This window comes from Cynocephalus volans, chromosome 11 (assembly GCF_027409185.1).
Source record: "Cynocephalus volans isolate mCynVol1 chromosome 11, mCynVol1.pri, whole genome shotgun sequence".
NCBI classification, from domain to species: domain Eukaryota; kingdom Metazoa; phylum Chordata; class Mammalia; order Dermoptera; family Cynocephalidae; genus Cynocephalus; species Cynocephalus volans.
The window spans coordinates 113,498,738-113,513,800 of record NC_084470.1 but is presented as its reverse complement, the minus strand read 5'-3'; the positions used below and the strand labels follow the sequence as shown (position 1 = coordinate 113,513,800).

At 35.3% G+C, this 15,063-nt stretch overlaps 1 protein-coding gene across 3 annotated transcripts in view; it reads left to right on the top strand.

Annotated features, from left to right (window-relative positions):
- Positions 1–15,063, top strand: part of ATF3 (activating transcription factor 3) — a 53,395-nt gene that overhangs the window by 264 nt on the left and 38,068 nt on the right. The window lies entirely within an intron of this gene.

Sequence of the window (15,063 nt, the reverse complement as noted above, 5' to 3'; positions counted from 1 at the left end):
TGTCTACATGGCACCCAGAGAAGTGGTCTGAGGACTGGGGACTGAAAAGGCTAGAGTCAGGGTGCTGCAGAATCCTGAGGTTGGATTGGACTTTGTAACTACCCCTCCACAGGTTATGTAACTGTGGGACCAGATGAGCACCCCAATGAGGCAGTTATGTCATCCCAGCCTCATCCTGGTGAAGGCGTGGTTTGAGGATACCAGTGATCAGTGCTGTAATCAATGTGGGGTATTGATTACTCATCTCATAATGGGAAGCCACTGGATCTGGTTAACCCTTTCCTTCCAGAGTGTTCTCCTTCTTGGCATTCCTACTTCCTCTGGGGCCCTCGTGCTTTGGGAACAGAATGCTTTGTATCAGCAGTATCAGGTGGATAGGTGAACTGAATGTGAGCTGGTTATGGGGAGAGAAGACTCTTCTTGTGTCTAAACTGGAATAAGTCCAGAGTGAGGAAGTAAAGAGATTAGAGAGGAAAAGCCCTGGAGCAGGGGTCAGGAGACCTTCTTGGGCTGCTGGTTCTGCTATTTACAAGCTGTGTGACCTTGCTCAAGTCATTGTCTCTCTTTAGATTTTGATTACTTGTCTCATCTATAAAAATAGGTGCACTTGGGGTCCTTCCAAACTCAGCTGGTACTCTCTAGTCCTTTAAGTGTGTATTCGTTGTTCTGTTGTTGGCAGAGTAGAGAAGACATGGGGTTTGTGTCTGGCTCTGCCACTTGCTGTGTGACCTTGGACAAGGACACCCCTTCTCTGAACCTCAGTTTTCCCATTTAAAAAATATGGGGTTTTATGAGACATCAGTGAAATAATATACCTTTGAGCCTTTTCTGAGGCACTGTGTAAATGCATTTAAGTGACATCCTGAGTTTGGACAAGGAAGGTGGGGTAAGGTGAGCTGAGAGGTGGACTGTTGAGGTTACTGGCAGGTTGCACTGTGACCAGGACTGGTGGGGGTGGGGGTCATGAAAACCTCCAGCATCCTGCTCGGTTCCTGTTCCTTTCTCAGCAGCTGAAGAAGGGGAAACAATTGAAAGGTTGTAAATGATGCTGAAAACAGCCCGGGAAGGTGGCAGCAGGATCTGAGGGGTTGAGCCACCCAACTGAGCACGGCGTCAAAGCAAAGAGGGCCATAGGGAGCCCAGCCAGAGTCTGTAGTCCCCCTGCAAATGCACAGCCTCCCACTGCCTGTCGATGCCCAGGGAGAGCAGTCCTGGACTGTGTACCTCCCAGGCTGCTCGGCACCATGTCCTATGCATGTAAAAACACCTCGTGAGGGAGTCCTGAAAATAACAGGTAACAACTGAGTAGTGACCAGAGCAACCTGTCTCAACTTCCCCCTAGGGAAAAATCCCCCTAGATTCTCTATAGAAACTCTTAAAATTACTATTTATTCTTCACATAAATAGGTTAACTTAGGGTTCGTGTTTTTTACTTCAACTGTCCCTTTCACGTTTCAGTGAAAACGAAATTAGCCACTCCTTTGAAGCTGTTCTTGGAGCTATAAGCATGATTTCTTTTCCTTCCTGCTAAGGGGGTTTCTTTTTTTTTTTTTTGAAGCCCCAGTGCTGAGGCACTTCAAGGTTGGCAGGAGGTGCGGCTGCCATAGGAGCAGCACGCTGTCCTCCTGCTGACTCATCTGACATTAACATAATTATGTTTCAGGAGTCAAAGTGATTCTCAAACTATGAGTAATGCATGGTATTAGAGAGAATGTTTACAAGGCAGCGGGCATTTCAGCACACTGAAGTAACCAGCTGCTGCTAACAACTGCAGTGAGTGAAAGAATAAGAAAAAAGCTCTCAGGAAAAACAACACCTCTGTGTCGGCTCTGCTTCTTTGCAAAGGACTCAGGTGTCATGAAAAGCAGGTGAACTCAGAGTTCCCTGAGGACCAATCCAGATCTGACATTGTTGTTATCTGAATACCTTGATGTCTGATCTTTTTATAAGAAGAAATATTCTTACTGTCTTATTTCTCATTTATCCAATTCTAGAGAAAGATGGATTTAAAGACTTCAGAAAATTATTTTTTTATAATATTACTGGTATTAATAATTATAATAGTAGTCTAAGGTTGTGCAGAGAAATGTGCTGCTGCTTCTAATGCAGGAACAAGGATACAAATAATTTCCTCCAATTTTAAAGTGAGTGGCGAATGCCTTCTTAAAACACCTTTGCCTAATCATTAAAAGAAAAGATTTGAGGGCTGTTGAGTGTTGTGTGCCAAGTATTTAGACCTCAGGAGAAAAGAGCTGGCTCCAGTCCTATTCCAGACCTGAGTGCCTTGCCTCCGTTTCCCTGTCTCATATTGGGAACGTAAAGGGGAATATTAATAATACTTTCTCTGCCTGCCTCAGAGGAAGAGCCTTGAGCCCTGGGAGGGAGGGACAGGATCTGCCCACCACTGTAGCCCCAATGTCTAACTTGGAGCCTGCATATAGTAAATGTTCAGTAAATATTTGCAGAATTAATGAATGAGATAAGAGGTATGAATGCCGGAACTCTGTTCTTCTGGTTAGTTCGTCTTCTTGCCTTCAGTCTTCCCTCCGCAGGGCCTAAGGGATCAGCAAGTGGGGTCACACTTAGAGGTATGTCTACTGAAGGCATGAGCATTAATAAGGAAAAATAACTGCTCACATCCTTGGGGACTAACTGCTAAAATCAGATGAAAGTAGAACACTCAACTCAGGAGGCTTCTTTAGAAAAGGCTCATTTAAAAACATGACAGTGACTTTAATTAGCTTGTATTTTGGAGGTAAATCAGGAGAACTGTCAGACTTAACTTCACCTGCTGATTCTCGGCCTGAAATCATCAATGCAGGTGTAATAACAATAAAGTCAACTCGGCATCTGAGCGTTGTGATGGCAGGTGAAGGAGAAGTAGCTGGTTCCACTTTTATACCTTTCAGATGCACATTGAAAGGTATAAAAGAAAAAGAGAAATTAGGAAAAATTAATCCTGCCATTTTTTTCTGGGAAAAACATCCACTCAATTTTATATGTGAGGACATATTTCTAAATTTTGACAAGAGCTTATGAATATAGTTGTAACTTTTTTACAAAATCCTTTTTCTCTCTGCAACAGATAACTATGTTCTCTTGCTCTTTCCTTCCCTGCTTTGGCTTCTCTGCCTTTGTCTCCCTTTCCTCTTTCCCTCTCCCCTCCATCCCAAAGTTTACTCTTCCTTCCGTTCTTGTTCCTATTCTGCTTTCCTCCCAAGCATGCCTTCTCAGCTTGTAAGCTTTGTTCTAGCATCTAGCAAGGTGTCATTTACATGGTGAGCGGTCGATAAGGCTTTTAAAAATGTAAAAAGAAAAAGTCATGAACTAGCTGTAAGTTCACTTCTAAATAAATTATTCATAAATAAATTGATCATTATTTTCAAACTACCAAGCTTAATCACACACAAAAGTATTCCTGTTCACTTAAGAATGTCTTTAATGAAGCAGTAAGAGTTAGTTTTACTAAATCTCATCCCTTGAGTACATGCCCTTTTATGTTCCACATCTGCCTTATGGAAAAGGGAGGGCCCTGGGAAAGAGACACACACTGAGAACGTTGACCAGCCCTCGACTGAGAGGCTCAGGCATGTTTTTGTGGACTACCTGGATTGACTGATCTCTTCCCCTCAACCTACTAATAATATTGTCAGGCTTACTTCAAGCAGTAAATATAAGCCAGTACGTTCATGGCTCATTAATCCAAAACGGTTGTTAAAGAGAGTTGGGATCTGTGATCCCATCCCAAACATCTGAAGATGATGCCTGGAAAAAAAATTTAGTGTGCCCTTTCAGTGACTGTCACGTGGTGTTTCTGTCCTAGGCAGACTCCAGTGGGGTAAATCCAGGCTTGGGGTATCTCTAATGTCTGAACCTCCACTACTCTCTTTATCCCAAGTTGCATGTCCAAGACCGTAGTAATTTCACTCCTCTACCCCGTTGTTCCTATAGGTATGTTAATGTTTGTCAGACGGGGATCCTTAGTTAGTTTTGGATGACACGGTCACTATTCCCTAAGGCATCTCAAGTAAAAAACTCCTCACTTTTAATCCTGGTTTATTTATCTTATAAATATTTATAAATAATTTAATGGTAATTTAATAGTGTTATTAAGTTAGTAGCAGGTTGTTGAAAGATCCAGGTGTTTAACATATATTCTAAAATAAACACCAGAGGGCTGGCCAGTTAGTTCAGTGGGTTAGAATGCGGTGTTATAGCACTAAGTTCGAGGGTTTGGATCCCCATACCAGCCAGCTGCCAAAAAAAAAAAAAAAAAACACAAAATAAGCATCATCTGTGTAGAACCCTCATAAAATAAACTCATTCTATTTTTTTCCCCATAGTACTCTTTTCTTTATTTCCTCCCCCCTTTCTTCCGTCCCTCTTCCCCCCTCTTCCTTTATCTTTCCTTCCCTTCCTTCCTTCTTTTCTCTTTCTTTTTTTTGTGTGTGTATTTCATATTGTTGCTTTTGGTACATGTCTGTCTAAAAGGTACATCTGGGAGGAGATAAAGGAAACTGAGTAAGAAGCCTAGGACTAGAGAGACTTTCTCCACCATAGGCACTTTTTGACTGTTTGAATTTTTAATCATGTCACATATATTGGTTCCCAATTTTTTTTTAAAAAAGTTAACCAAAACAATGTTTTGTACCCTTTTTGTTTTAAAATTTTTTAAAAGTGTTTTATTTTTTCCCAATTCTAATGCCAGCCTGTTTCCTTCTTACCAAGGTGAAAGATAGAAAAGATCGCCAAGGGAAATAGGGAGAAGGGAAGGGAGAAAGTCAGCAGACGCTGAAACCCTGTGTCCACGGCAGGGAGATGCTGAGGGGTTAGCAGTGCTGGATCAAGGAATTTTTTTGGCCTTTATTTTCAAACTCAAGTTATAAACATCTTACCACATCATTAAGTATTCTTCTACAACATCATTTTTAGTGGTTTTACAGGAGTCTTAATTTATTATCTTAGAACTATAATTTATTTAACTAATGCTCTATGTTAGACATTTGGGTACTATCTGATTTGTCAATATTACAAATAGTACTTCAATAAACATTCTCGTAGCTAAATCTTAGTACATAGCCATCCTTATTTACTTTAAATATATTTTTTCAAAGGAGAATAAGTATATTTCTCAAAGGTAAATAAATCAAAGAGTATATGAATCATAGGGCCTCGGTATACATTGCTCTTGATCATTTTAATTTCAATTTCTGTAAACATGAAGAAATTTCCCCCATGTTCATTAACAAGTTTTATTTTCTGTTTATGAATTTTCTGTTCAGAGTCTTTGCCCATACATGTGTTAGTATCTTAATATTTGCAATGATTTAGAATGTTTTATACATACATAAAATAGACAAAGACCTCCTTGCCTGATATTTTTTTCAGTAATAATCATTCTCTGGCTTGATATTTGCACTTTAATGTTGGTTGTACTCATATATTTTTTGACACACAGGTTTCTAAGATTTAAAGTAATCCTATCAATGTTTTCCTTTCTGAAGAATGACCTTTCTCATATAGAACTTTGATAATTATTTCATATTTTCTTCTAATAAAAAAAGCCCTCTAAAGGTAAAATTTACATATTTAACATATTTATAGTGAAATACACAAATCTTAAGTGGATTATTCAGTGAGTTTTGACAAATGACAAGTGCATACACCTATCAAGATATAGAAATTGAGAGAGCATGGGTTTCTTTTTTGAGGTGATAATTGCACATGTGTATGAATATAGTAATAAACACTGAATTGTACACTCTAAATGGGTGAATTGTATGGTGTATGAATTATATCTAAATAAAGCTGTTAAAAAAGACAAATTAATATCACCCCAGAAAGTTCCTTAATGTCTCTTCCCTGTCAAACCTCACTCCCACTCTACCCCAAGGCAACCACAGGTTTTAGTTTTTCGTCATAGATTAGTTTTGCCTGTTTTAGATATTTATATAAATGGCATTATACAGCATCAACTCTTTTGTGTAAGGTTTCTTTCACTCAGCATAATGTTTTTGAAATTCATCTGTGTTGGTGTGCTTCAGGTGTGTTTTTGTTGGTAAAAGAAGGATTTCATTATATGTGAAACATGACAGTTTGTTTACTGATTCCTCTATTGATGAACACTTGGGCTGTTTCTAGTTTTGTCGCCATTATGAATGAAGAAGCTATGTACATTCTTATAAAAGTCCTTTTGTAGACATATGCTTTCATTTCTCTTGGTTAAATATCTATGGGTGGTGTTGGCTAATATACCCTCTGCCAGAAAAGTAAAATGGCATTAAAGACCAAGATACACAAAATGGTGCCTGAGAAAGTTTCCCAGAAAACCCCCACCCAGAAAAATCCCCTAGCTGCCTTATCACCTTCCCGCGCACGCAATTTTTCCCGCCTATGAGAAAGTCCCAGCTCAGCTTAAACCCTGCTCGCTTCCCTCCCCTTCCTTCTTAGCCAATAGGAACAGTCCAGCTCAGCCTAACTGGATATAAAATGCCCACCCCGACTCTCCCTGCTGCTGCTTCCACTTTCCAGAGGGCAGCCCGCTTGTTCATTTTGCCTGCCTAATACACTTTGGTTGAGTCCCTGTCTCCTGGTGTGTCTTATTTTGCACTCGGGCCGAGGTTTTTCCTTTCAGGTGGAATTACTGGGTCACAGGATAGATGTATGTTTAGTTTTGTAAGAAACCATCACATTTTTTTCCAAAATGGTTGCTCCATTTTACACTCCTTCCAACAATGCATGAGAATTCCAGTTGCTCCACATCTTTGCTAACATTTGGTGTTGTCAGTCTTCTTTATTTTAGACATTTTGTTGGATGTTCAGTGGTAGCTTATCGTAGTTTTAATTTGCATTTCCTTAATGATTAAAATTATTGAACATTTTTTCATGTGCTTCTAGTTATTTTTTGTTTGATTTTAATGTTTTTGTATTTTACGTCTAACTACATCTATTTATCCATCTGGAGTTATTTTGATTATGATTTGAGGTAAATCTCTAAATTTATTTTTTTCCAAATAATTAAACCCACCATAATTTGTTAAATAATAATTTTATTCTTTACTGATTTGTGATGCTTTCTTTACAGATTCAGTTCTTGTATATAATGTGCTCTCAGAATATCTATTCTGTGACCTTGATTTATACATTCATATACTTGTTCTTTTGTTAGCTCCACACTGTTTTATTGTTTTGTTTTTTTTAAAAACTGTTTAGTAGCTTGTAGGGCCACTGTCTCACCATCCTCTTCATGTTCAACATTTTCTTTGCTGTTCATACCTAATTATTCTTACAATGAACATTAGGATGATTCTGTGAAATACTGAAAAGAATCCTATTGGGATTTCTATTAAAATTATATTGAGCATACAAATTAATTTGCAAAACACTGAGAACATTGCCATAGAACTTAGTATTCAAATCTTCTACATTTCTCAATAATATAGTTTTTATTATATGATTCTTTCACATTCTCATTAAAGCTATTTCAAGGAATTTAATAGAGGTTTCCAATGTCATTACTGTTGATTTTTTGCTCATGTAATTTAATCTTTTTTAATCACATTTTTTAACTGGGTAGTATTTCTATATAGAAAAGCTAAATAGACATTGCTACATAAAATTTTTTATATAGAAAATTCCTATGTAAAAATTTCTATATGATATAAAAATTATATAGAACATTTCTATATAAAAGAGCTACTAGCTTTTGTGTCTCTTTTTTATATTTAACAGTTTTCTTGAACTCATCCCAATTCTAATAGTTTTTAGTTTCTAATAACTTTTAGTTTTCTTTTGAGTTTCCATGTAATTAATGTAATTAATCATCTATGAATAATTATGAATTTTTTTCTACTTTCCAGTGTTTATGCATCATATTTTTATAATTGCCCTATTTCATCGGTCAGAACTTCCAGATCAAAATTAAATAAGAAATAGCAATAAACTATGTCTCTGTTTTGTTCCTGATTTTAATAATATTGCCTTAATATTTTATTCTGAAGGATGATTTTAACGGTTGGAAATAAGTACTTTTTGTTATGTTAAAAAGTTCTTAAATTTGTAATTATTTTTTAATAAGGACTAGCTGTTGAATATTAATATCATTTCTGCATCTATTGAGAATCTCACTTGGATTTTATCTTTTACTGTGGACGTGATATGTTATACTATCGGATTTTTCAAATATTAAAACATAAAACCTTTTTATGATAGGTTAAAACCTACTCGGGTTAGTCTTTTGGCACTCTTATTTATGTTTGGATTCTCTTTTCTATGTTCATAATTTAGATAGGTTTATTGTTTTCTTTTAATGAGCTCTCTTTGTCAAAGTTTTTCATAAGAGTTGTCTCTGTAAAGTAAGCTTGATAAACTTTCCATATTTTTTCAATGTTTTGAAATAATTATTGAAACATAGTGAATATCTATTCCTTAAGAGTTGAAAGATTTTTTTCCTATAAGGTTTTCTAGGCCTAGACACATTTTCTGGAGGCAAAGCTTTTTCTTTTTTTTTTTTCAGTTTCTTGAGTTGTAATTGGTGTAATTAGGTTTTATACTTCTAATTTTGGTAATATATATGTTTCCAGAATACTATTCATTTTATCTAGGTTTTCAAATTTATAACTTACAATTTTGCTATTACCTTTTATTTAAAATATATCCTCCTTATCTGGTGCTGAATCCCTACATTTTCTTTCTAATTTTATTATCTTCAGGGTTTTTTTTTTCTTTAGTTTCTCTAAACATGTGTTTATTTCATTGCTTTTTTTTTTTAAAAGTAGCTCTTGAATTAATTCTATACTTTTTTATATTATAATTCATTTAGTTTTGTTTTTGCCTTTACTCTTTTCTTGCTCCTGATTTCTTAGGGATTTTATTATTATTGTAATTTTTATAAATCCTTTGGTAGAATATTTTTATTTTTATTTTCCTTGAAAATAATAAAACCATAAGGATGTAACTTTATCTTTCAGTACAGATTTGATCATATTTCATAACTTTTGATGTTGTGGGCTCTTATTTTAATTATCTTCTAATTGCTATGTTCTTCAATTTTTGTTTCGTTTAATTTTTGTTCTGTTCTTATATTTTAATTATTTCCATTTTAATTTCTTTTTTATTGAAACATATTCAGTTATACATATTCGTGGGGTACAGAGTTGAATATCAATACCTGTGTACAATGTATGATGATCAAATCAGGATAATTAGCATAATAATCATTACAGTTTCTATTATTAATAGCTAGTTGCATTGTCCTGTGATCAAAGAGCTAAGGTTATATAATTTCTGCTTCTTAAAATAGCTCCCATTTTTGCTTATATACATTGCAAATACCTTCTTTGGTTCTATAATTTATTTCCATTTTGTTTATAATGTCTTTTTTTGTGTATTGATTTTTTTCTTAATGTAATTAAATATGTTCCTCTTTTTTATTGTTTGTATGATTGTATGTTGTACAAAAAATCTTTCTCTACTTGGTGATAATAAATGTATTTTCCTATATTTTAAAAGTCTCAACATTTTCCTTTTCACATTTAGGTCTTTAATTTTTATGGTTGGTGTGAGTAGGAATCTAGTTTCATTTTTCTCCCACATGGATAGCCTGTTATCCCAGTCTCACAATTCCTCCCCCACTCTTGCTTTGTGATGTTATTTCAGTCATGTATGGAGTTTCCTCATGTGTATAGGTTATTTCTATGCTTCTCTTCTGTCCCATTTATCTATTATCTATTCCCTGTGCCAACACCACCACAATCTTTTTAATAAGTGTAAATATCCAATAAGACAAGTTTTGACACACTCTCTTCTTTTCCTTCAAAATTGTTTTTCCTCTTCTCAGCCCTTTCACATGAGTTAGGAATTAGCTTGTTAAAAATTGCATGCACACACATACACATTTGAGGGATTTTTAATATTAAAATCTCATATCTATAGATAAATATGGAGATTAACATTTTTATGTTTTGAGTACTTTAATCAATGAACATGATATTTCTCTTCATTTATTTAGGTCTTCCTTTATTTTATTTTATTCAGTAATACTTTTATAGTTTTCTTCATATAGATCGTGCATACCTTTTAACAAATTTATCCCTAAGTACCACGTAATTTCTGTTACTATTATGAGTAGGATTCTTTTTCTTTTTCTATTATGTTTTCTAATTGGTTATTACTATTAGAAATGATATTGAGTTTTGTTTAATTTTTGTATCTAGTACTCTTTCTGGACACTTTTTAGTTCTAAGAGTTTCTCTGTAAATTCTCTTGAGTTCTTTATGTAGACAATCACATTTTCTGCAAAAAAGAACAGTTTTATTTCTCTTTCCAATCTCTGTATCTCCATTCTTTTATATTGCATCAGTTAAGACCTTTAGTATAATGCTGAGTAGAGGCTTATAACTGGTATTGTTATGTTATTCCTGACTTTTATGAAAATGTCTCTAAACTATCACCAGGTAGTATAATATTTGCTTGTAGAGTTTTGGTATATAAAAAGAAAGTTTTGTCAGTGAAAGAAAGTTGCTTTCTTTTTTTTTTTTTTTTAATTAATTAATTAAATTTTTTTAAAAATTTTATTTTGTCGATATACATTGTGGCTGATTATTGTGAAAGTTGCTTTCTATACCTAGTTTTGCTAAGATTATTTTTAATGATGAATGAATGCTGCATTCTGTCAAATGTCTTTTCTGCACTTACTGAGATGATACCAAAAACATAAAATATAAAGAAAAAAGGCTTTTCTTTTTAATCTGTTCATTTTGATAGGTCTTCTAATCTTGAGTTATACTTTTATTCTTGAGATTAAATCCTACTTGGTCATGATATCCTCTTTAAAATTTTGTATCTATATGAAAAGTGAAATTAAGTTATAGCTTTCATTACTTATACTGTCCTTGTCTGGCTTTAATATCTCAAAAAATAAGTTGGGTAATCCTTGCCCTCCCTCTTATTCTCTAAAACTGTTTTCTGTTTTTTGAAGATCTGTTAAAACAATTTAGGCCTGGTGTTTTTGGAGATGGAAGAACTTTTGATTAACAATTTTACTTCTGTAGTGGCTAAGGCTTTATTCTGGTTTCATCTAAATAAATTACCAAATTTTTATTGTTTTCTTGAAAGTTATCTATTTCATTTGTTTCTATATTTATTAGGATAAAGATGTTAATAGTATTCTTTTATGTACTTTAAAATCTCCACTGTAGGCCGGCCCGTGGCTCACTCGGGAGAGTGCGGTGCTGATAACACCAAGGCCACGGGTTCGGATCCTATATAGGGATGGCCGGTTCGCTCACTGGCTGAGCGTGGTGCTGACAACACCAAGCCAAGGGTTGAGATCCCCTTACCGGTCATCTTTTTTTAAAAAAAATAAAAAATAAAAAAAATAAAATCTCCACTGTATCTTTTTCTGTCTCTTTCTATTCCTACTTTCTGTCTGTGACTTTCTCCTCTTTCTTGATCAGGTTGTGCTCAGGCTTTATCTTTTTCTATAAATCATTTCAAAAAAAACAACTTTCTGTTTTGTTCATCTTCCCTAAATACAATTTCTTTCATTTTCTCTTGTATTTATTATTTTTCTTATTTCTAGTTTAGGTTTCTCTATTGTTCTTGCCTGTTTCTTAAGCTAAACACTCTACTTATTTATTGTCCTGTTTTTGTTTGGTTTTTCATTTTTTTCTTACCAAGTATATTTTTTTAAAGTAGAACACTATTGTCCTCTTGACCACAACAAGGACCCCAGCATGCTTTAGTTACATGTTGAATCCTGTTTCCCATCTTATTTTTGTTACAGTTGTAGTTTTACCCTTTTTAAATATAAAAAAAAAATTAGTTTTTTACAATCAATATTTAATTATGTCTATCAAAATAAAATATTCTTTAGTAGTTCTTTAAGTGACAGTCTGTGGTTGGTCTTTGGATGTTTGAAATGTCTTTGTCAGTGATATAGGATTTTAGATCAACAATTATTTTTCCTATGCACTTTGAACATATTGCCCTTATTATCTTCTAGAATCTATTGTTGTTTATGAGAAGGCTGTGTCAGACTAATTTTCATTCTTTCGTAGGTAATCCATCTGTTATCTGTCACCTTGTTTTTAATAGACAGATAAAATTGTATGCATTTATTGTGTATAACATGATTTTTGAAGTATATATACATTGTGGAATGACTAAATCTAACTAATTAACATATATATTACCTCACACAGTTATTTTTCTGGTAAGAACACTTAATATCCATTCTCTTAGCATTTTTTGAGAATACTATATATTGTTATTAATTCTAGTCACGTTGTGAATGGATCTCTTGAACTTATTTCTTCTGTCTAACTGAAATTTTGTATCCTTTAACCAATATCTCCCCAACTGCCCCAGCCCCTGATAACCACCATTCTACTCTCTATATGAGATCAACTTTTTTAGATTCCACATATGAATGAGCTCGTGTGATATTTGTCTTTCTGTGCCTGGCTTATTTCACTTCACATAATATCCTCCAGTTCACCCATGTTGTTACAAATGACAGGATTTTCTGCTTTTTTAGGGTTGAATAGTATTTCATAGTGTCTATATACCATATTTTCTTTATCCATTCATCTGTTGCTGGACTCTTGGGTTGATTCCATATCTTGGCTAATGTGAATAATGCTGTAATAAACACTGGAGGGCAAATAGCTCTTCAACATGTTGATTTCATTTCCTTTGGATATATACCCAGTGGTAACATTGCTGGATCATATGGTAGTTCTATTTTTCATCTTTTGAGGAGCCTCCATACTGTTTTCCACAATGGCTGTACTAAAATACATTCCCACCACCAACAAGAGTTCCCTTCTCTTCACATCCTTGCCAAAATTTGTTATCTTTTGTCTTTTTGATAATAGTCTAACAGGTGTTAGGTAATATCTGTTAACTTTTGATTATCTCTTTGTCCTTAGTGTTCTGCAATTTTGCTACAATGTGTCTAGGTATAAATTTAGTCTTCTTTAGATGTTCATTTGGTTTGAAATCCTCAATTCTGGAAAATTCTCAGCAATTATCTCTTTAAATATTGCTTCACTGTCATTCCCTCTTTTCTCTTCTTTCAAAATTCCTATTAGATGACGGTTGGTATCTATCGATTCCATGTATCTTGTACGTCCTCTTCTTTGCCCGTGTTGTGGGTGTGTTCCTTAGCACCCTTCCCACTTCATTTGTGCACTCTTCAACTTTATCCAGGTCAGGAATTTTCTCATCTAGCATATTTTTTATTTTAATGTTTATATAATTCATTTCTGAGCTTTTTAATTGACTCTTATACCACTTGGTCTTATTTCTACCTATTCTGTAATTTCTTATAATTTCTTTTATTCATCTCTTTTGACACCTCAAGTATACTTATGCTAAATTCTTGTTAAGCTGGTCTATAAAATTAGTTTCAATCTGGAATAAAATCCTGTCCTGATCATTTGTTGGCTGTTTTTCTTAGCATGAGATTGCTTCATGTATTTTGGAATTTTGGTTTGCAGGCTCATTTCAAGTGGAAGTCATGTTTGTTTTGTTTTTGTTTTCTTTCTCTCTCTTCCTCACTCTGTGCTCACTCCTCCCTGTTCTCCCACTATTGCAGTGGTCCCACCCAGCCCTCCAGCTCCCCAATCCAGAACTACAGTTTCTAGTAGTATTTCAGGGTTATTGCTGAACGGTGTTGATGGGGACACGGCAGACTCAGTCATGGCTCATTCCCAATCACCAGGCTGTGTCTGTGTCCTCCTGTATCCCTAGACCTGCAGCTTCTAAGAGCTAGAGCCCCAGGCAACTCCCCGGAGCTGCTTTTTCAGCCTCCCTTCCCAAGCTTGGGAAACTCAATTCCATGTACCTCCCCCATCGTAAAACCACAAGCTCCACAAGGAGAGGGACTGTGTATATGAGTATTTTGATCATCATTGTATACCCAGTGCATAAGACAGAGCCAAAACATGGTAAGCTGAATGAATGGATGATGCATGGCTGACATATCAAAAACTGAAGGACTCTGCCATTGCATTTAACCTGGGGCTTTGTTTACTCCCAGTCCCCCTGGAGAGCAGTCAGCCTAGTACATAACACAGCTTGTGTCTATAGAAGGGAAGAAACATTAGTGCAAAAGTTAAAGGACTTTGGTTTTAGCGTTAGCTCCTTCTCTTGCCTAGCTAAGTTACCTAATCATCCTAAACCCAGAATTCCTCTTCTAGAAAATGGACATCCTGTGGTAGGATGGCGATGCTCTATCCAGAAGGCAGCTGCTCTGTCAGCCTGGGTTCCAGAGTGAGAATAACAGAGTAGACCCTCAGCCGATATGTAGTAGTATAAATGAGGAATATACTTTATTGTTTAGGGCACTGAGATTACTAGAGTTATTTGTCACTACAGTGTAATTCAGGCTATCCTGACAAGTACAATTACTTATCTGTATCCTCTCCATAGACTGTGAGCTCTGTTAGGAAAGGAATTCTTTTTCACTACTGTTTCCCAATTTACAGTTTAGTATCTAATATATGATAATCATTCTTCACTCTATTTTCACTACTAAGGACAAACATATTAAAATCTAGTAATTATCTCACATTTGCAGTGTTCCAATTTTCTGAGAAAATTATGGCTTTGTCCAGAATTCTCAATACTACAATAATACATTTTAAAGTGCCATGGTACCCTCTCTGGAGAGGGATGGGAAGACAAAACTTTTGACTTAAATATGATTTAAATTTTTCATGAGCCCGTGCACCGTTATTACACATCTCAGTAATACAGAGCTGCCAACAGGGGCTGACCCCAGTGTAGGGTCCCTAAAGGAAATGTCCCCGAACTGTGACACTTTTCGGGTTCTTTGTTGGGTGTCTCAGTGGAGCTTCTGCTCTTCCTCACACTACTCTCTGCTATTGGTGTGCACGCCTCTAGTGAAAACCCTGGCCACTTTCCCAGTGTGTGCCCCTCTGCTCTTGCAAAGTGGAAAATCCAAAAACCAAGAACTCAGATCAATGACTCGAAAAATTGGTTTTGAGCAGGTATCTAAGGAAAAGCTCAGCACTGCTGAGTATACTGCATGAAACC